The sequence below is a fragment of the Melanerpes formicivorus genome, unplaced genomic scaffold, assembly GCF_026170545.1.
Source record: "Melanerpes formicivorus ecotype bairdi unplaced genomic scaffold, bMelFor1.0.p_v2 SCAF_2, whole genome shotgun sequence".
Taxonomy (NCBI): Eukaryota; Metazoa; Chordata; class Aves; order Piciformes; family Picidae; genus Melanerpes; species Melanerpes formicivorus.
In genome coordinates, this window is record NW_027142354.1 from 22434665 (window position 1) to 22457112 (window position 22448).

The following is a 22448-nucleotide window of genomic DNA, read 5'->3' on the forward strand; positions in this document are numbered from 1 at the left end:
AATTCTTTCCTTACTTGTTTGCTGACAAGAGAAGGTGGGAAGGGAAGGGAAGGGAAGGGAAGGGAAGGGAAGGGAAGGGAAGGGAAGGGAAGGGAAGGGAAGGGAAGGGAAGGGAAGGGAAGGGAAGGGAAAGGAAGGGAAGGGAAGGGAAGGGAAGGGAAGGGAAGGGAAGGGAAGGGAAGGGAAGGGAAGGGAAGGGAAGGGAAGGGAAGGGAAGGGAAGGGAAGGGAAGGGAAGGGAAGGGAAGGGAAGGGAAGGGAAGAGGGGGAGGGAAAAGGGGAAGGGAAGGGGGGAGGGGAAAAGGGAAGGGAAGAGGGGGAGGAGAAAAGGGAAGGGAACAGGGCGAGGGGAAAAGGGAAGGGAAGAGGGGGAGGAGAAAAGGGAAGGGAAGAGGGGGAGGGGAAAGGGGAAGGGAAGAGGGGGAGGGGAAAGGGGAAGGGGAAGGGGAGGAGGAAGAGGAGGGGGAGGGGGAAGGGGAAAGGGAGGGGGAAGGAGAAGGGGGAGGGGGAAGGAGAAGGGGGAGGGGGAAGGAGAAGGGGGAGGGGGAAGGAGAAGGAAGAGGGGGAAGGAGAAGGGGGAGGGGGAAGGAGAAGGAAGAGGGGGAAGGAGAAGGGGGAGGGGGAAGGAGAAGGGGGAGGGGGAAGGAGAAGGGGGAGGGGGAAGGAGAAGGGGGAGGGGGAAGGAGAAGGGGGAGGGGGAAGGAGAAGGGGGAGGGGGAAGGAGAAGGGGGGGACATCTGTTGCTGCTGGGCCAGAAGTGAGTAGAACATCTTGCTACGGAAATGTCCACAAAAATGCTCCTCCCTGCAGTAGAAAATTAGCTATTTAAAGCAGGATCAATTACTAGTCCTCTTTGTCACTGTTGTTATTTGGATGTAGCATGTGTAAATAATATTTCCTCATGGAAGAAACCTTGCCATGATGACAGTGCCCCTCTGGCCACATCTTGTCCCAAAGAGGAGCACTCAGCTTGTCCCTAGAAACAACGTCTCCTTCTGAAGAGAAAATCCAAGATCTGTGTTTTGTTTTTTCTCTAAAATTTTAGATGAGTGAATTTTGACCTCCAAATGACATCAGGGTGGCATAAATGTGGCACAGTTTCTAAGGCACATTTGGGCACTGGAGTTACATAGCACAGAGCTTGTGCAAAAGTGAAGGTATGCAGAGAAAATTAGCACAACTAAGCAACGAAGCAAACCCTACTTTGTAATCAAAATGGCAACACATGCTTTAAAGCAGTTATTCTGAATTCCTTTACCTTTAACAATGTCTGTGAGCAAAAATCCTCTTGCTCTTGACTAACTCCAGCTCCTGACTCCTTAGAGGGTGGAGTCACATATTTCAAATGAAGTTAGCAAGCACACAGAGATACAGATTTGTGCCTCTATGTTTTATGATCTATGTCCTGCTTATGTTTTTAGAATTTCTCCCGCTTCATTTGTTATTTTCCTGGGAGGTTAACACACACCTGTCTTAAGCATTCTCAATCATTCCCGAAGATGAGATGCACAACTGTATCCCAGCTCCACATCTAAAGTTGGCTGCTGTTTGTTATTATTTGCATTGCTTCAGACCATGCTTAGGGATTGTACAAAGTGTTGTTTAATAAAAATAAAAATATTGAAGAGTCTGTACAGCATTTGAGAGAAGCACACTCCTTCTGTAAGGTGCTGTTTCCTGACAGTTACAGAAACACCAAAAAGTAACTCTGAAGAGATGAAGGGTGCAGGAGCTTCGGGGAAAAAAAGGGGTTTTATATTATGGGTTTGGAGTCACCCTCATGTCCATGTAAGCCTCTGTATGAAGTGAAGGGAAAGCACCAGGCCTTTGAGGAGTATTCAGATGTCCTGTGTTAGGGAATTTAAAGACTTTGGTTAGCACAGGGATTGGATGAGATTTAGGCCAGCTGAGTTTGGCTTTTAGCGGTAGAGATCTCTTCTCTTGCTGATTAATGAGTCCTATCAGAAAAGGGTTGTTGAGCAAAGGCAATGGAGACATTACACAGCTGCCAGAGGTATGGATCATCTTCTTTTCTCTCCTACTTTTATCACCTTGCCCCTAAACTCTTAGTTTTAGTTTTTATGTGGGTTTTCTTCAGACAAACCCTATTAAATGCATCACTAGCACTGAAATTTGCTGATGCCAATAAACCCATCTGTTTTATTAACTAACTGCAGTCTCTGGGGTGTTTCTCGCCGGCTGAGACATGAACAGTCCTTTCTGCCATCTCTAGCACTGTGTGTCAGCTCCCTGAACAATGGGAGAGGACCCAGGAGTTCGCTGGCAGGAAGTGCCGCTTCCCTTGGATAATTAACTTGCTGGGAGACTGAAGAATGAAGATAGGACATGAGACATACACAGTACAAACTGCTGAAACAATAAACAAACAAACCAATGACCAGCACTTCCTTTTCTTATATTGTTAAGGCTGCTTCCTTAACTCAGGTTGCTCCAAACCCACCCCTCAATAAGCAGCCTTTTTAAGCTCACTAATTCTTAACTTCTTCCCTGCCAGTTCATGCTGAAGTTGTAAGCCAGTGTTTGCCAGGATGATGGCCAGCGCAGGGCCCTCTGCTCCTCCTTGGGGCTTACTGGAGAAACTAGAGATCCCTGTTTCTAGCAGTAATAAAAGCATTTATACAAAAATTGAATAGAGATCCAGTTCGGTTGTAAGGCTGCATGGCTGTAACACCCCAGTATCAGGACTGAGCCCCACATAGGTGGGGCACATCCTCCAAGATCTGGAGGAAAGCCAGGATTAGGGCTTTGTGGCTCCACCATCAGCCCTGCAGCCGTTCTTCAAAGTCCTGCTGTTTCACCACCTCTGTTAAAATGGGGGGTCAGCTGCACCACCAGTGCTCCCTATCCTCTGCATCTGACTTCCACTGAGATTGGGTCCTCTGACTCTGGGATGGTCTTCTGGCCATAATGTCCTCCCCCATCCAAAATACTCTTTGGATGGATTTCTGCTTCCTTGTTTCTGACCTGCTAACACCAGAATTCTGGAAGCACACCCCCAGCAAAATTTTCAGATGCCTTACAGAAGAGCAGATGAGGATTATCTTTGGTTTTGTGCACAGAGCACCAAGTGTGCATTTTATTCCATGGAGGCCGCTGCTAGTGGCAGCTGGGAGTTGAGATGATGACGTAGTTCTGCATGCATCACACACTAATACCAATCAGCAGACCTCACTCCACCATGTTCTCAGAAAAATGTTGCCTGGGAGAAGATGTAGCCAGGGATGATTGGGAGAGAATTAGACTGATCCCACTGAAGCCGGGGAATGTCTTTTCAAAAGAGGTGTTGAAGTTTTTCCCATCAGTCTGAAGATGTGAAAAAAGGTGAGAATTGCAGTGCCGGGGGAGGGCCCCCGCGCCGAGTCCCTGGACGAGCTCCCCAGCAGCACCGGCAAAGTCTGTCCCAGGGCAGGTCCTGCTTGTTGCTGAGCGCTCCCAGCTGACAGCTCATTTGTTATTTCTTTAAATACCCACTGTTAGTGTTAAACACAGCAAGAAGTCTAGTAAACCAGAATGGTGACATTTTATAAATGAAATCTCTCAAGTAGATGTTTAATCTTTCTAATAAGGAAGTTATCTGCTAAATACCAAGTTTAACAGTTATGTAATACGCCCGTATCAAAACACAGATAATGATTGGTAGGGTATGGCTTAGCAGTTGGTATTTAATTAACTCATAAAGGCTTTCCTGCTTAATCTAAATTACACTTCTGTCTCTCAGACTAAGGTGCAGTGTTGGAAGTTTTGTCAGTAAAACAGTTGCTTTAAGCACCATGGCACCTAAGGCTCCATCATGGCAGTGAGCACCTGGGTGGCTGATGCTCACGGACCCTTCAAGCTGGGTTGGGGCCTCTTTTCTCCCTTCTCCCTGCAATTTCCAACCAAGGAGCTGCAGCTGCTGTCATCCTGCTTACCACCTCCTCCCAGGTCCTCCCTGGTGGCTTTGTCCCCTCACTGATCAGCAGTTACAAAATCTGCTTTGCCAAGCCACCCACAGGCTGCTGCCAGCTCCAAAGACTCTGGTCCCCATCCCTGAGCTCTGAAGCAGGGTCTGGCTTTGTCACCTTCTGGGGTATCTATCAATTTTTTTTTAAAGAAGGAGGTCACATTTGAAAGAGTGGATAAAGGTCTTAATCCTGGACTGGGGTTTTGAGGAAACTAGGACACAGCACAAAATGAGACTGTTAGTATACAGTTACAGAAAATACAAGCCTTGGTCAGGACATGGGGAATAGGCAAAAGAAAATTAAGTAAATTGAGACAAAGTCCAGGGGCCTTTCTAAGCAATCATACAGATGAAGTAAGGCATGCTGTAGAAATCTTCAATGCCTCTTGTGACTCAAGGTGAATGAAAGAGGACAGACATGGAACACCACATGGAGGAGTAATGCAAACGAGTTTTGGAGATCAGCAGTGTGATAGGGCACTTGCCACAACTGTGCATTACCACAGAAATGAAAAACATCCACTATCTTCTGCTACAGACACTGTTAGGTGTCCTTCAGCTCCACTAAGAACTGGAGCTCCAGAAGCACTCTCAGGTACTGTAAACCATGACAGGCCACTCTAGCTCCATTCCTCTGCTTCCATGCAGGAAATGGGTGCCTGGAGAAATGAGGGGTGATGTGGAAGGGAGGAGGGATAGCAAATCCTGCTTCTGTACTGTGATGCATTTGCTATGTGTTCATGGCATACTTTATTGAGAGGTGTAGATTGTTGTAGGAGAGCACTTGTGCTCTCTCTCAGGGAGTTTAGCCTCCCTCTAACAGAGAAATGCTTCTCCCTGTCAGGTTTTCATCCTTAGCACCTGGTATATTTTGGCATTTTTCAGGGTTCAGTGAAGTGTTTTTGAAGCTTTTTCCTTTCTACTGCCAAAATCCCTCTGTGTCACTTTGTGTCTCCACAGTGCAGAGTCAAGTGGGGATGTGATAGATTTACACATTCAGCCTTCACTGAAAAGGAATAAATGTGGAACAAACTCTTCCTAAGCACAAATCCTTTGATTTCATGGGACTTCCAACACCTAAAGTCACTTGTATGGCATCACTCCCCTGAAATCTGCAAAGTGATACTTTGTTCAACCAACTGCTGAAACCCAAATTGGAAGAGTAGTGCTGTGCTTTGAAGAGAGCTGGAAAGGGACAGACGTGCCAGTATGTCAGGGAGGTACTATAAAAAAACTAGTTCCTGTTTTCATGTCATGGATCAACCCTTCCACCTAACTCTCATTGCTAACTGATTCATTACTGTATGTCATGTTAACAGCAGGCTTCTGCTGTATGCCTCTTTTCACAGTGTTAAGCAAAGAGGTTTTACAGTTTAAATAAAATATATTTATTTATTGTGGAAAATATAGGATGTCTGCTCTTTGGGACTTCAAATACAGCTTGGATGAATTGTGCAGGAGATGATGGAAAGAATTTTTTCAGGAAGCAGCAGCCCTACTTTTCCTTCTTTGTAAATACACGCTGATTCTGTACAGTGAAGTTGCTTGGAGAGCCTTAAGGTACAGCACAAGCAGATATGTAAACCAGCTCCCTGTTCTCAAAAGACCGAAACACAATCCCTGATTGACTGTGGCACTGAAAATAACAGCACTTTAATCAGGAGCCTCCAGATTCTCAAACCCTTCCATATGCTGTACTTGAAGCACTCCTAGAAGTAGAGAAACTTTATTTGCAGTAATTGAACTGGAAAGACAAGTGTTTTCCTTCTTTCCTCTCTCTGCTGTGTAGTTCTTGTCAGTTTAGTTAACATCCAGATGTCACCTGGGGTATTGCGGGGATAACCATGCATGTTCTGTTGCCAGTTTTTCCATCCCTCCTACCTCATACTGAAGAGTGGAAAAGACACCAACTTTGTACAGCAAAGGACATAATATCAGAGGCTGGGCCAGTGGGAAGCTTGGTTTGCATGCCAGCTTTGATGGTAGACATGGTTTTGCAGATACTGATATGAAGGAATCTTTTGGACCAATGTTCAGTTTCCACACTGCATTGTATGTAGGTCAATAGTAAGAATTAGTCTTATCTCAAAATGCAAAACAGCAGCTGAACAACAGTGGAAAGGATGTATCACAGTTCTGCTAGTAGTGGATGGAGGCAGTGGCACCTCCAGCTGTTCTTTCTGTCTGCACTGGCATGATGCCTGGGATGTACAGGAGATTTTGAAGTTCTTGGACCTTTGGCTTTCCTTTTCTTCTCCCATGGCAGGACTTGCACTGCTGAGTGAGCAGCAGAGGTTGGTGTTTGTAGGCACTGAATACCTGTTACATGATTGCCTTCATTGCAAGGGACTGGCCTGGAGGAGCCTGGAGCTGCTTCCCCATCCTATGCTCCAGTGATAGTGAACACCAAGACCAGGATACCTATGCCATGCCTGGAGCATAGGGGATCACACAGCCAATGCAGCATGTGGGGGTTTGTACACTTAAGAAAAATAGTGAATGGGTTATCCGTTGCAGACTTCTGCAGAAGCTGTGACACCTACCTAAGGAGGAATATATAGACACACAGAGAATTTGCCAGAGCTGGTATGCCAACAGACTGAGATGCAGGAGAGCCGTCAGAGCTGCATGAGCTAGAGGATGATCTCAGTAGTGTGTGTGACCACAGCATGGTGGTGTGCAGAAGAGAAGATGGCAGAGGCAGGAGATGAGCATCTTTCTAGCATTTTTACCTGTGAAGACAGCTTGATTCAACTAATGGCAGTAATTAGGAATAATACTTTGGAAAGAGTTCCAGATTACCTTTAAAATTAACCCCAGGGAGTGCTTTTTTCCCCCTTTTTTTTTTTTTGTGTGTGTGTGTGTTTTTTTGTTACATTTTTTCTTTTTCTTTTTTTTTTCCTTTTTTTCCTTTTTTTTTTTTCCTTTTCCTTTTTTTTCTTTTCCTTTTCCTTTTTTTTCTTTTATTCTTTTTTATGTTTTTCCACCTGGAGTACCCTGTGTCCTGGTTTTGTTGGGCAAAGAGTAACTTTATATATCCTCTACTGATATTGGTATTAATTTGAGTATTTCATTAAATCTGTTCTCATTTTAACCTGTGGATCTTCCCTCCTTTTCCTGATCCCACTTCCCCGATGGAGAGGGATCATCAGGTGAACTGCTATACTTTCGCCCCAGATACAGGCTAAATATAGGTGCTTTGTCACGTAACAATTTCTTGTCATTTTCTACAGTTGTGGGTGTTTTTTGTGTTTTGGGTTTTTTTCTGGTGTTGTGTTCTTTTGTTTTGTTGTTTCCCCCCCCCACCCCGTTCTTCCCTCCCTATTTCAAGACAAAATTTCACTTTCTCCATTCATAGACAAATGGAGCATTGCTGATGGAAATAGCTCCCTTGCCACCTCTTGTATCTGTGAGCTGATAAAGAGGAAAGGGTGTTTTGAGATTCTGGCCAAAAATGGCATCTATAAAGTTACTGCTAATAGCTTCTGCTCTGAAAGCATAGGCCAAAGGTGATATGAACATGTTAAGTGGCTGGGTGACATTGCTGCTAGAATAAGAAATACTTAAACACTTGAGAGACTTGATAAGATTAGTCTTGAAAACATATCTGAAAATAAAGTGTTTTTTACAGCTCCTGTTTTCCTCATGATAGGGACTGTTAACACAGAATTTGGGTTTAAATTTGGGTATCTATGCCAAATAATAGAACAGAATAGAACAGAATAAAATAAACCAGGTTGGAAGAGACCTTCAAGATCATCGCGTCCAACCCATCAAGCAATCCAACCCACCTAAACAACTAACCCATGGCACCAAGCACCCCATCAAGTCTCCTCCTGAACACCTCCAATGATGGTGACTCCATCACCTCTCCGGGCAGCCCATCCCAATGGGCAATCACTCTCTCTGTATAGAACTTCTTCCTAACATCCAGCCTAAACCTCCCCTGGCACAGCCTGAGACTGTGTCCTCTTGGTCTGGTGCTGGCTGCCTGAGAGAAGAGACCAACATCCACTGGTCTACAACCTCCCCTCAGGTAGTTGTAGTGAGCAAAAAGGTGACCCCTGAGTCTCCTCTTCTCCAGGCTAAGCAATCCCAGCTCCCTCAGCTTCTCCTCATAGGGCTTGTGTTCCAAACCCCTCACGAGCTTCATTGCTCTTCTCTGGACTCGTTCCAGCAAGTCAACATCTTTCCTAAACTGAGGGGCCCAGAACTGGACACAGTACTTGAGGTGTGGCCTAACCAGTGCAGCGTACAGGGGGAGAATGACCTCCCTGCTCCTGCTGGCCACACTGTTCTTGATGCAGGCCAGGATGCCGTTGGCCCTCTTGGCTGCCTGGGCACACTGCAGGCTCATGTTCAGCCTACCATCGACCAGTACCCCCAGGTCCCTCTCCACCTGGCTGCTCTCCAGCCACTCTGACCCCAGCCTGTAGCACTGCATGGGGTTGCTGTGGCCAATGTGCAGAACCTGGCACTTGGATGTGTTCAATCTCATGCCGTTGGATTCTGCCCATCTGTCCAGCCTGTCGAGGTCTCTCTGCAGAGCCTCTCTACCCTCCAGCAGATCAACTCCTGTCCCCAGCTTGGTGTCATCCGCAAATTTACTGATGATTTGCTTGGGCTACTAATTCCTTACCTGAATGAGCATTAGTATACCCAGAGCTGAAATGGGAGTCAGGGCTCTGCTCCTATTTTGCCATCTGTTTCTGGGCTCAAACAGTTCATACCAGTCACATCTAGTGAGAAGGATATGTATTTTAGCAGATTTATAAGGATGGCTGTGTTTATACTTCTTCCAGTATAATCTGGGAGAACCTGCAACTTTTTTTTTCCAGCTGCAATTTGTGGCTCTTTCCTAAACACTTTTGTAATTAGCATCTGAATTTGCTTGTGCTTTTGGTCTTTGCATTATCTAGTGGCAATGGGTTCCACAGTTTAACCTGGTGTTGTGTGAGAACGTACTTTCATTCCTTTACCCTGCAGCCTGATGATTTCTGTGACAACCGCTATCTTTTGCATTGCAAAAATGGCAATATTTTCTCCTAAGATTTTAAAAGCCCTTCAGGTAATTTTTCTTGCTATTCTACATGATTTTTGTTCAGCTGCACATCTTCTTTTTCAACCTAAGGAGCACTATACTGTTTAATATTTTCTTATATGCCAGCTATATGGCTGATGATAATTCCATACTTAGTAAAAATCCAGGTACAATCAAGAGCTAGTAAGCTGCCTAAACCTTGTCCCACAGAAGCTGCATTCAGAATGGGAAAAGATGTAGCACAAAACTGTAACTGAAGCTTCTCTGGATAATGGCAGCCCTAGTATAGCATAATGTATTGCACCTTTTAGAAACAACAGGTTATCATTAGCAATTCAACAGCAACGAAATCTGAGCAACTGCCCTAAAATTATTCTCCAAATTAAATATTTCTGAACACTGGCCTTCAGGTGGTAAGATCTGAAACGAGAATTAGTATTTTTTGTATGATACATGCTCCTGAGAAAAAGTTGCATGTGTTATACTGATAACTACTCATGGCCATGTATTTTTAATTGAACTTTGATACTGATGTCAGTAACCAGAAAGAGAACACAGATGCTTTGGGTCTCAGACCCAGATGTTTTGGTTGCTGTGACAACACCCATGCCGACTCTGTTGGCAGCACTAGCAGCTCCTAAAAACCTGCTGTTGCTTCAAAGCCCTCAGGAGCAAGCAAGCCTGGTTCTCCTGTGGCAGAGGCCTGGGCAGCAGCCTGAGTGGGCTGCAGAGGTTTTTCCTCTGTTGCAGTTGCTTCAGAAGCCTAAGGGAAAGCATGAATGAAGTTGCAAATATTTCACTTGCTTTGTTCTCTGGAAGGTAGGAGAAAGAATACAACTTGTTACTTCCAACAAAACTGTGTGGAGGTGGGATTTTTTTGTTTGTTTGGTGTCTTTTTTTTTTTTTTTTAAATTTATTTTTGTCTTTGGACTTTTTATCTCTATTTACATTAGAATTTGCAACATGAGAAGGGTCAGAGATGGTAACGTCCCAGGTGGCAATGACTCAGAAGCTTTGTCAACCAGTGATACAGGGAATGAATCTAAATTGTTAGTGAGCATAATTGACTCTTTCACTGAAGCACTGGAGTGATATGATCTCATGTTTGTTAATAGGTTAGTCTTTTCTTCAGTGACTTTTTACATATAGGTTAAGAAAGGCAGATGAAGGTGGAGAAATACATGAAATGCACTAGTTATAGACCATTTATTTTTATGTTAGTAAACATTTTATTTCAGTCTCACTGCATTTATATCTAGATGATCACAGGTGCCAGGTGGTGCTGTTCATACATTCCAGAGAGGAGCAGTGCTTGATGATTTAGGTGAAACATCAGTGCTTTGTTAGAATTCTGCAAGCGTAGCTGAGGACTTTCCTGTAATCAAATGAGAAGGTAGAGAATACAGGGTTTTGTGTTCAGGATTCTTTTTCCATGGACAGGTTGTTATTACTGCTGAGAAGATGGGAGATATAATGCAAATGACAAAATATAGATGATGGCTGTATTACCAAGAAGCAGAAAATTCAATCAAATGGAAAAGAGAAGTACTAGGACAAAGTCAAACTGCATGCCAAAAAAGCTATGTGGCCAGTATGATGCATCACGCTCAAACAAATTAACAAGGCTATTTAAAGTTGAAAAATTCTTGGTTCAGTCAAAATTTGACTAAAGATGTTGGAACAAAGGTGGCTATTAAAGATTAGCAACAGAGTTCAGGAAAGAATATTTATATATATTTCTTGTCAGTAAAGTATTTTCCCATCATAGGAGTGTCTTGTGCTGCATGCTGATCTCACAGATGGTGCAATAAATCAGGGCTAACTCTGAAAGTGTCAGTGGAATTATCTTTGTGTAAATGGTATTTGAATTGGTCCCTAGCTGAGAAAGACAGGGATTGCCTTGAGGCATAAGCATAGATAGGAGAATTGAAGGAGATTTCCACACCTCCCAGCCCCCCCTCCCCTCCCTTGGAGTCTGACTCACTTTGTGGCTTTGAGCATTTTGCATAATTCTTTCGCTTTGGTTTCCTCTTTGCAAAGACACCTGATAGTTCCGAAGAAGCTCTTGAGTGGAGAGCTTTGATTATGGAAATTGCCATGGAAATGCATGTTTATTACTGTTAATGTAAGTAATATGATATATTAGAAATGTTTAGCTCAGCCAGGGGACTTGGAGGACAAAAGGCACCACAGATTCACCAGTAGCTGTTTTTAAAAGTGCCAAGTATTATTCCATATGATGGAATGAAGAAGATGATGATGATGAATTTCAGCTTTAAGGGAAAGAAGCTGCCCAAGAATGAAGAAAAGAATTCAATCTTGTGATTGCAATGGTCATACTTCAAAACAGTACAAGCTCCTTGTGACTTGCATGTGAATTCAGTGTCAAGCAGTAGCAATCACTTATGCTTTTCCTCTGTCTGGTTTATGCTAAATTTGAGAGCATTCTGCAATATCTCTGTAGACACAAAAGATCTGGAGGCATCTCCTAAGGAGAGATGGTGGGCTTATACAGTGTGCTGCACTCTTTCCCTCTCCTTCATTCCTTTTGCAAAAGGTACACCTAACTTCTGGTTGAAGATCATGAGGAGTTGAGGTCTGTATCTGTACATTGTCAGGAACAGTCATTAAAGCATGTGGGCATGTTACCACAATCGTATTTGAATTTGAGATAAGTAATGCTCACACACAAAAAAATCCTATCTATGTACTAGCTGATGTGCTGCCAGAAAGCAGCAAGCTGGTAACCTAGCAGCACTGATAGATCAAAGCCAGAGTGTGATGTTTTCCTAATGTCTCAAATAAATAATCAAGGGCTAAGTAAGGAAAAAGAAAGCTTCTGAATTTACAGTTTCTGAACAGAAAAATTAGAAGCCTGCTCACCATGAGCACATCCTTCAGCTTTCTAATGTGCAAACAGAAGATTCAAGCTTGCTCACCATGAACGCATCCTTCAACTTTCTAATGCGCCAGCAACAGAAGATTCCTGGCCTTTGCTATGATTAAACATTGAAGATGGGATTAGTTTTGCCTAAATGCATCCAAGTGTCTGGTTTTCTAAAATCAATGGGTGGAAAATAAGGTGATCTATTCAACCTCTGTCTGTCCCTGGGCTGTAAAGGTAACCTAGTTTGACCAGATGCTAACTTACAGGCTGCTAAATTAGCAAGACGGGCCGGTCTTTTGTTGCTTAATATATTTACTAAATTTCACACTTTCATCACAGCTGTGTATAATGTCTCAGTTATACAAGGAGAGAGGAAAGTAAGGCTGAGATGAACTGTCTTCCTCAAAGACAATTGCCAGCAGAACTGGCTTTCAAACACATGCATCTGGCTTCATCCCTCCTCCTTTCTCCGACATTGCCCCCCCAATTCCCCTTTCTTTCTTTCAGATTGTAATGCTTCCCAAGGCCTACAGATAGCTATTCTCTGCACAGGAAACCATTTCCATGTGTCCTCTTTGGTGTAAAGGAAGGTCAAAAAATAAGGCTCCCTCTTGCAGGTTCTAAGATTTAAGTTTGCTTGTGGGACAACCAGGACTCAAAAAACTCTGCTAATTTCAGTTTCCTTAAGTTGGAAGAAAAGTTTTAGAAAATTTGGCCTCTGAAGAATTGTGTAGGGATTTATCTGCTTTGCCTGACAACAGCGTTGCACTGTTGCTCTTGAGCTCTTTGCTGACCATATGGATGCTGAGTGTACCCTGGCTAGTATCCAGTCATGCAAAAGTTAAATTGATGGGAAATGCCATGAGGGGTCTAGTTAATGGGAGACATAAAGAATGAAGCCTAATTTCGTTTTTCTTGTTTCTTTTCTTATGAGAGTTTTCTTTGTAAAACAAACCTAGATACAGTTTCATGCAGCATATTTCTTTTGTGTCTCCCCCCTGGGGATGACTTATGCCAAGCTGTGATCCGTTTTGCTGTTCCAGCCCATTGGGCTCATCAGTTTATTCAACTCACTTTTAAAATGACCCTATTTTTCCTGACTTTGGAAAAAGTGGCAGGAATTTAATTACACTTCTGGGCATGGGGTATAATGTCATGGCAGCAGGGTGAAGGGAGAAGAGGACTCTGCTTCTCAGAAGGGAAGAGCTCATTGGGATGTCTTGGGCTATTGGGGTGTCTTGGGTGATTTGCAGATCAGTATGCAGGATATGTTTTAAGCCACATAGCTGGTGTCTGTGCAATACAGTGCAGGATGCTTAGTGATTTCTTCTGGGAGAGATGTTACAGGAAAGCTTAGATATGCACCTGTGGTTAAATATTTGAGGGCCTATCTTCATTGGGCTGTTAGAGCTTGGGGTTCCTCTTCACAGACTGCTGTATATGCACTCTCTGGACCAAACTGTAGATTAATAGCTCCACAGAGGGAGAAATGTATTTTTTTTTTCCCTTTCCCTAAATTGTAGTTCAGTTTCATTTTATGTTTCTTGCTAGATTAAATTTTAGAGCTCTCTGAGGTTTTTTTTTATGCAAAGTGAGACTAGAATATTTCACTGCTGTACAATTTTGAATGCTTTTTTCTATTGCTGCAAGCAAAGCTCAGGAAATCAAAGGTGATTCATCTTTAAGGAGTAAATTATTTAAACCAAACAATGCTTTTTGATTTATGATAATGAAAAACATTGCAGAGCGATGACAGGTCAGATGAAAACTGCTGATTTTTGATAAGTATCATTATATTCATGCACTTAAGAAATTCTTCACTATCAGTTTCATTTGTGGGTTTATTTATTTTAAAAGTTTTTACTTAGGGAATGTATTGGCAGAGTGTGGCTGACAGCCTCGGAAAAAAAGAAGTCTGCTCTTTGGAGAGCGGAAATGATTTCTTTGTGAGTCCTACCAGTATACCTCATCAAGACCACAACAAAGGAGTAAAAACGTAAGAGCATTTTTTCATGGTTAGATTAAATGTCTGTCCTGGTATCCTGCCTTCAACAGTGACCTATAAGAGTTGCCTGTGAAGTACTGTGAAAGATGAGGAAGTGCAGGGCAATCCCTTCTCCCAGATACTTCCCTCAGTCAAAGAGTAGTTCCTATGCTGGAGGCATGCTCACAGTGTTGCCATGTACGCACACGCAAGATCTACAGCATCCTGTGGCAACAATTTCCGCTTTCTTAGTTGTGTTTTCTGTGACAGCAAGAATGTTTTTTGCTTTTGAACTTTTTGTTTGAGAGTTTTCTTATCACCTGCTGGTTTCACTGGGTCCTCTCCAGTTTTGGACTGGAAAAGGGGTACCCACATCCCTATCTCTATACCACTTCTTGGAAGTTACATAAGATTTCTGAACCTTTCCTTCCACAGCAGTTTCCTTTTCTTGTTGACTTCAGGCCTAGGCTTGACTTAGATGTTAACCATTAAAACCATCACATATTAATGAACACTAGAAAATGGAAACAGTCTTAATCATAAGACTTTTTTAATCAACTGCTTTTTGATTATTTTTTTTTTTAAGCTAAGTGTATTAATTAATTTCTCTTCTGGATTTACAACTGCTGGAAACACTTCTGTCATGCTTTTAATCTGCTTTATTTTATATTTTCCTGCACCATAAATTTAAACAGCTTTTTGCCTGTTTAAACTTAGCTTTCATGAAATTGCTTGACTCTGGGTGATGGCATTTTAAGAAATGGGTCAAGTACAGTGAGATTGAAGACAAAGCCATAAGAGCTTGCAGCAGTAGGATTTTTATTTTTTTCAGATGTTTTATTGTCAGAAAACTCATTCTGGAAATATTTAAACCATCTTGCACTTAACATAGGCTACTCTGTAGTCACAGCTGGATTTTGTGTTAAGGACGGAATCAGCAGAAAAAGTAGGTATGCAAGGGGCCTGTTAATATTATCTGATACATCCCCCTTTCTGAGATGGGATTCCTGTGTCCTTTGTGCAGCCTGGCCTTAACTATCCTCCTATGACATAGACTGTAGCCTTGCTTTATAACTGGTTCCAGTTCTTAACTGGCCTTATTGTGAGAAAGTTTTCCTAATGTCTAAACAAAGTCTCTCTTGCTGCAGCCTAAACTTGCTATTTCCTACCCTACTCCCTGTAGAGGTGACAAAATGTTTATTTGATGCTTCTTTGATGCAGGGGAGACCTTATTGCCGTCTACAACTACCTGAAGGGAGGTTGTAGCCAGGTGGGGGTTAGTCTCTTCTCCCAGACAACCACCAATAGAACAAGAGGACATAGTCTCAAGCTGCGCCAGGGGAAGTTTAGGCTGGATGTTAGGAAGAAGTTGTTCACAGAAAGAGTGATTTGCCATTGGAATGGGCTGCCCCATGACTGATGGAGTCACCATCACTGGAGGTGTTTAAGAAGAGACTGGATGAGGCACTTGGTGCCATGGTTTAGTTGATTAGATGGTGTTGGGTGATAGGTTGCACCTGATGATCTCGAAGGTCTTTCCCCACCTGGTTAATTCTATTCTATTCTATTCTATTCTATTCTATTCTATTCTATTCTATTCTATTCTATTCTATTCTATTCTATTCTATTCTATTCTATTCTATTCTATTCTATAAATTTTATCCAATTAAACAGATTAACACTTCTTTCATGAAAGATAGGTTTATGAGACCATCAATGTCAGATGTGATTCTTTGTATGATTTTTAATTTTTTTTGTTTTGTTTATTGTTGGGAAGAGTGTTGGCACAGGTAACAAACCAAAGCAGAGCAAGAGTGCAGGAGGTATTTGGGTTGAGATTAGACTACCTGGAGTAAACAGGTTACAAGTTTCATGTTTTTCTGCAGAGACTGAGACCGAGTTGGCTGGAACAGCAGCTTCTATTACCCTGATCTAAAAACATCTCATTGACAGTTATATTCTGCCAGCCTGTTAATTGCTCAGGCTTGTCAAATTATGGCATGTTATTTTTCTTAGCTTTATCTTGAGAGCTAACCCAGTCACTAGAAAAAAGTGGTTAAAACTGTATCAAATGATTTATACATAACATAACATTGTTCCTGGTTTGCCAATTGCTAGAAAACTTTCTGATGCTGCTTCCAATGTCTTGCTTCCCACTGAGCTTTTAATTTTAAGTAAGTCATTAGGAGTGCCATGTGCTAAAGTGCTCAGAAACTGGCCTTACTCACATTCTGTTTGGCTGCCAACAGCTTTTATCATAGTTACCTTTTCTGAGTCATCTGTATGACTAATACCCTTGTGAGACCACCAAGAATAGACCTTTTCTGGAATCATTTACCCTCTTCTCAATGAACTGCCTTTTGATACATAAAGGCAGCTTTGGCAAATCCCTTTGGTATTCCATTATATCACAGTCTACACCACATAAATAAGACAGGTAAGTAAAAGTATTGGTATGTTTCCTTGTTGACATCATTAGGAGAGCCAAAGCCCAACTGGAACTCAATCTGGCTACTGCTGCTGAAGACAATAAAAATGTTTCTACAAATACATTGACAGAAAAAGGAGGACTAGGGAGAATCTCCATAATTTATTGGATGCAGGGGGAAACATAGTGACAGACTGAGTAAAAGGCTGAGGTGTTCAATACCTTCTTTTTCTCAGTCTCTAGCAGTAGAACAGTTGTTCCCTACATGTGCAGCTCCCTGAGCTGGGAGACAGGAAGGGGCAGAATAAGACCTTCACAATCCAAGAGGGAATGGTCAGTGACCTGGTACACCACTTGAACATACACAAGTCTATTGGGCCAGATGGGTTACACCTGAGAGTACTGAAGGAGATAGCAGAAGTGCTCACCAAGCCTCTTTCTATCATTTATCAGCAGTCCTGGCTAAGTGGGGAGGTCCCAGTGGACTGGAGGGTAGCAAATGTGAATTTCATTTACAAGAAAGGCTGAAAGCAACATCTGGGTAATTGCAGACTTGTCAGTCTGACCTTTGTGCCAGACAAGGTTGTGAAGCAGATCATCTTGAGTATTATTATGCACCATATACAGGACAACCAGGATCAGGCCCAGTCAGCACGGGTTTATGAAAGGCAGGTTCTGCGTGACAGACCTCATTTCCTGCTATGACAATATGACTTGCCTTGTGGATTAGGGAAAGGGTGTGGATGATGTCTGCCTGGACTTCCATAAAGCCTTTGGTACTGTTTCTCATAACATTGTCATGGATGCTTGCAGCTTGGATGGCCATTCACTTTACTGAGTGAAACACTGGTTGCATGGCGAGGCCCAAAGAATGGTGGTGAATGGAGTTAAGTCCAACTGGTGACCAATCACAAGTGGTGGAAGTGTTGATCTGCTTGAGGGTTGGGAGGCTCTACAGAAGGGCCTGCAAAGACTGGATTGATGGGCAGAGGCCTATTGTATGAGGTTCAACAAGACGAAGTGCTGGGTCCTGCACTTGGGCCACAACAACCCTGTGCAATATGAGAGGTCTGAAAGCTGTCAAGTGGAAAGGGACCAAGAGATACTGATCAACAAGTAGCTGAATATGAGCCACCAGTGAGCCCAGGTGGGCAAGGTCAATAACATCCTAGATTGTATTAGAACTAGTATAACAAGCAGGAGGAGGGAAGTGAGCATCCCTCTATTCTGCATTGGTGAGGCCACACCTCAAGTATTGTGTTCAGTTTTGGCTATGTCAATACAAAACATTGAGGTGCTGGAGTGGGTCCAGGGAAGAGCAACTAAGCTGGCAAAGGGCCTAGAGAACAAGTCTTACCAGGAGTGGCAAGGGAACTGGTGGTGTTGTGTCTGTTGAAAGTCTGAGGGCAGGCCTTATTGCTTTCTACAACTACCTGAAAGGAGGTTGTTATATGGTGGGTGTTCGTCTCTTCTCCTGGGTAACTAGTAATGGAACACAAGGGAATGGCCTCAAGCTGTACCACAGGAGGCTTAGGCTGGACATTAGAAAAACGTTTTTCACTGAAAGGGTTGTCAGGTATTGGAACCAGTTGTGGATTGATTCACCATCTCTGGATGTGTTTAAAAACCATGTAAATGTGGTGCTTGGGGATATGACTTAGGGGTGGACTTGGTAGAGTAGGGCTAATGGTTGGACTCAACACTATTGAAGGTCTTTTCTATCCTAAATGATTCCATTATTCTATGAAGTGTTCTGCTGAAAGTAGATTGTCATTTCCGGTGCAAAATAGAATGAGAGAAGTGCCTTGTCTAAACTCATTCAGAAGCATTGGTTGAACTAGGATTAGGAATCAATTACCTGGATCCCAAGACCAAGATTTATTCACTACAAATAATGTCTGCTTCTTTAAACCCATCACATTGTTTTTTTACATTCAGTGTAATTGTGAATATTGACATATGCTAAATATTCCATCCTATTTATACCTCCCCCTCCCAGTATACCGCACTTACTGCATATCCACATGCATGGACCACTTGTTGATTGTCAAAGTTTTAATTCATCAGAATCTCATTTTATTTATAGGTGTGGCAAACAGAAGGGGTGTATTACCAGATACTGACCTTCACAGTCAAGAGGAAGATTCTTCAGAATCATAATCCTTTCTGTCCTTGGTGTAGAGTGCAGTAGAATCCATTCCCTGTGGGTAAGTTAATTGGAGATGGAGAGTGGTTTAGTGAACATTATATTTTACTGGGTTCATCTTCTCTGGGAGATGCATTTTACATGCTAAAACCATGTCAGTCCAGTAGATCTTGTTATAGATAGTCCAGGTATTTGTGTACTGTAAGTGGTTTGAAAATTTGTGATAGAAACCTAAGGATTTTATTTTTACCTTCTTTTATTGATAACGGAGAAAAGTTATGAGCAAACACTGTGGCATTGTGTGTCTAGCTGCCAGGATGCAAAAATTGCTCACACCTGCATGTGTAGCCATGGGTTACTAGAATCTTAGAAGACTTGTATGCCTAACAACACAGTTTCACAAGCATCTATTTTAGTATGAGTGTTAAGTTAAGCACTTCTCTCCCCTACCTTTGTGCAGGTGCCAGCCACTGTTCTTAATCTAGCACACAATGAAAATTATTTCTGTTGGATTGGCAGTCAAGCAACACTGAGTCAGGGAAGGAACAGGGGAAAGTGTGAGGGGTGACAGAGAATGGGGGAAAAGCATTTCCATACTCATAAGAATGATTAAGGATGTCCCATTCTGGCACCTGGTGAACACGTACTTTAGAATGGTTGCCTTCTGTCTTGTTTCAGTATTTAAGTGATGGAGTCACTGGAGACTAATCATTATCAACCAATCTGCTGTGGCACATGAGCTGTGTAAGCTAACATAGTGTGTGTCAGCAATTTTTTATTTTTGATATCTATCAAATAATACCTTTGTATCATCTGATATAAATGCACTTATAAGTGTATATACATGTGTGTATCTGCCGCTTAACCAGTATGTCTCCTGCCTTCAACAATACTTCACAATTAAACCAAAAACTGAAGTCATGTTTGCATCCAATTAAAGTTTGTGATAGAGGAGGAAAATAGGTAATCCTATACTTGATTAGATTCCTCTAGAAAGATCTTGGAAATTAGTATTTTTTATTTTGTTTATTTGAGTTATAAGTAACCTTTATGTTTCCATACGGCTTGTATGACCCAGGCTCTAGCATTTATAGGATAGAAAATCCCAACTGAAGTCCTAGATAAGACTAATGAGTTGAGTATCGTAGAGAGAAACATTTTCCATTTTTAAAAATAAAATTCCAACTAAATTTTAAATCTGCAAAGAAGGCATAAATTCGCAGTGCAATCTTGATTATAAAGCGTTAATATGCTTAAGTCAATTCTGAAAAATTCTGTGATACATAATAAATAAAGATTGCATGGCTTGGTGTCATCATATCCTTTCCCACCTTCTGTTGCATCATGCCATGAAAACTTATGGTGCTATAAGAATTTTTTAAAGGACTCATTCTTTAAGCAATCAAAAAATCTTCTGCATTATTACTCTGGAGGGTTATGCTGTTTATTTTAAACTTGCATTACCTAAGGTCAAGTAATCCTAACCTGATGGTTGCACTTGAGTACAGAATGAAAGGATAGGTAAGGATGTGCTGGAGGATGAGGTACACTCCTGATAACCTAGTCTGCCTTTGTGCTCTTGCTTGAACCAAGATATTTGGAAATTGTCAAATGTCTTTTCTCTTGCTTTTGTTAATGTAATCTTGCTTATCACAGCAGCATCTCTCAGAATCCCCATCACTCGAATTCACAGCACTCCTTACTAAGTGATGAATAAACTTCCTTATTTATTTTTCATTTCAGTGCGTATAGCTAAAGACAGGGAAAAGGAAAACTCCCACAAAAGCTAATAGAAATTCCTGTAGCAGAGAAGGGCTTCTGGTACACAGATCTTTGAATTCTCACATGCACTGGGCTTTGGCTCCATGGAGCTACAAAACCACACTAGTTTTGTTTAAGAAAAGCAAAGGACAACTACAGAAGAGTAGTTACTACTATTTCCACAGGAAAATGCCTGTGTGTGACCTTCTGTACCATCAGTTATAGAAGTCTGCTCTTCACGCATGCGCAGGTCCTCTCTTGAGGTCTCCTGAACACTCTTGACCATCCACATGAGGTGGCAGGATACAGAAATGATGTAATTTGAGTGCAAGTTTCATGTTATTGCTCCTTCAGATAAGCATGTATCTATTCAGGTTGCAATAGAATAGCATAGCATAGCGTAGCATAGCATAGCATAGCGTAGCATAGCATAGCATAGCATAGCATAGCATAGAATAGACCAGGTTGGAAGAGACCTTCAAATCAGTGCATCCAACCTATCATCCAACACCACCTAATCAACTAAACCATGCAGCCAAGCACCCCACCCAGTCTCCTTACCTGTTATTGATCCAGGTATTTAATACTCAGAATGTTTCATATTCAGGCTAAAATATAAGAAAGTCATATACAGTAACTAAAAATTATATTCTACTCACAGAAAGCTGAAAGCAAAAAGTAAGCTTTAATTAAGCCAGAAAAAAATACTGAAAAGCATAATTTTCATATTCTAAGTCTTTTCCTTGGATGTACTTTGCTTTAGGCACATGATCTCAAGGATACAGTAGTGCATTTGTTTGCTTTTTAAAACTATTATTAAATATGTTACAAATTCTTTATCCCTGTGTGCAATCAGCAGAGCTTTCACTTTGTTCATTTTTGCAGAGTCTTCATTGCTGGTAATGATATATGAGCCTGGAGGAATTTGTGGTAAGAATTTTTAAAACTGCTGTGATCTAAAAATAGTGATGCATTTCAAAACCAGTGTGTACACAGGCCAGGATAGGTCAATATAAGGATTTTACCAGTAAAGAGGACTATAATATACATATTTTAAAGTAACTCCTCAGGTATTTAGTGTGCTGTGTTTTTTTTTTGTTTACATAACTACATATGACCTGTCTTCCACAAAGGGATAGCTTTAGATGATGCAGGGCCTCAGGCAAACATTATGCACTGTTTTTAAAACAAACATAAAATTTGCCAGTTTCCACTCACTCCTTGACACTTATCTGAGACATGCCTCTCTCCTACCTCTTGTAGCCTCCAAACACACTAAGTTCTGCAAAACCCAATCTCAGCCCTTGCCTCTGGCCCTGCACCTCATCTGTTCTATTTCACCAGCAGGATGCTTATGCATGTGCCCACACACTTGTTTTAAGAAGTCCTATTCATTTTTTTTCCCATGTCCTCAATTTCCATTGCAAACTGCAAAAACTCGCCTCCATTATGGAAGAGGTACTTGCCAAAACTCATCTTGGAAGATTTTCTAGTAGCATCGTTTCTTCCTGGTCTGACCCAGGGACAACTGATTCCTTTTCCTTATCTGGGAACTGGCTGAAGAGAATTGCTTCTTTTATAGCTGTCAAGCTTTCATCTGACAATACTTGTCCTTGTATTCACATGTAGGCTGCAAAAGACAGATGCTTTATTCTTTTGTTTTCCTGATGAGGAAAAGGTTTAGCATCAAAGGTTTCAATATTAACGGGTTGAACATATCATAATTATTCAAGACTTTGCTGTTTCCTTGTAGGTTTATTTTCCCCTTGTCATAGTGAAGTCTACATAAATATGACATTTAATACAATCCTGTTCTTGCTGATATGGACACATGCCCATAGAATGTGTCTACTTCACTTTGGTCCACCACAGCATAAGTTCAGTATGTTTCTGCCAGATTTCCCTAGCTCCCTGTCTTTGTTGTTCATAGCTTAACATGTGTGTAAATATAATACTTGACAACACAATGTTTGCCTTGTTAAAGTGCTTCACATGTCTAAGTTAACAAAACCTTGTCAATATGGGGTTTAGGTAGGAAAGACCTTTTATAATACAGGGAAAATGGTGAAACTGAGGGACAGAGACTAAGCTTAGATTTTCCAAGGTACTCCCTAGGCCATTGTACAATTTTTATGTCTGCCCCACCCCCACCCCTCAGCTAGCTCTAGCTCTACATGCAATTTGTCCTTCCTCTCAGCCATCTCAGTTGTGTTGTTTGTAGGGCCCTCTGGACTTCCT

General features: G+C 42.0%; 1 long non-coding RNA gene across 1 annotated transcript in view; it reads left to right on the top strand.

Annotated features, from left to right (window-relative positions):
* The window catches only part of LOC137448386 (uncharacterized), a 138631-nt gene that overhangs the window by 12879 nt on the left and 103304 nt on the right, over window positions 1-22448 (top strand). The window contains exons 2-3 of the long non-coding RNA XR_010989064.1: window positions 18390-18510; window positions 21096-21140. This is a non-coding gene — a long non-coding RNA (uncharacterized lncRNA). The remainder of the gene's footprint in view (window positions 1-18389; window positions 18511-21095; window positions 21141-22448) is intronic.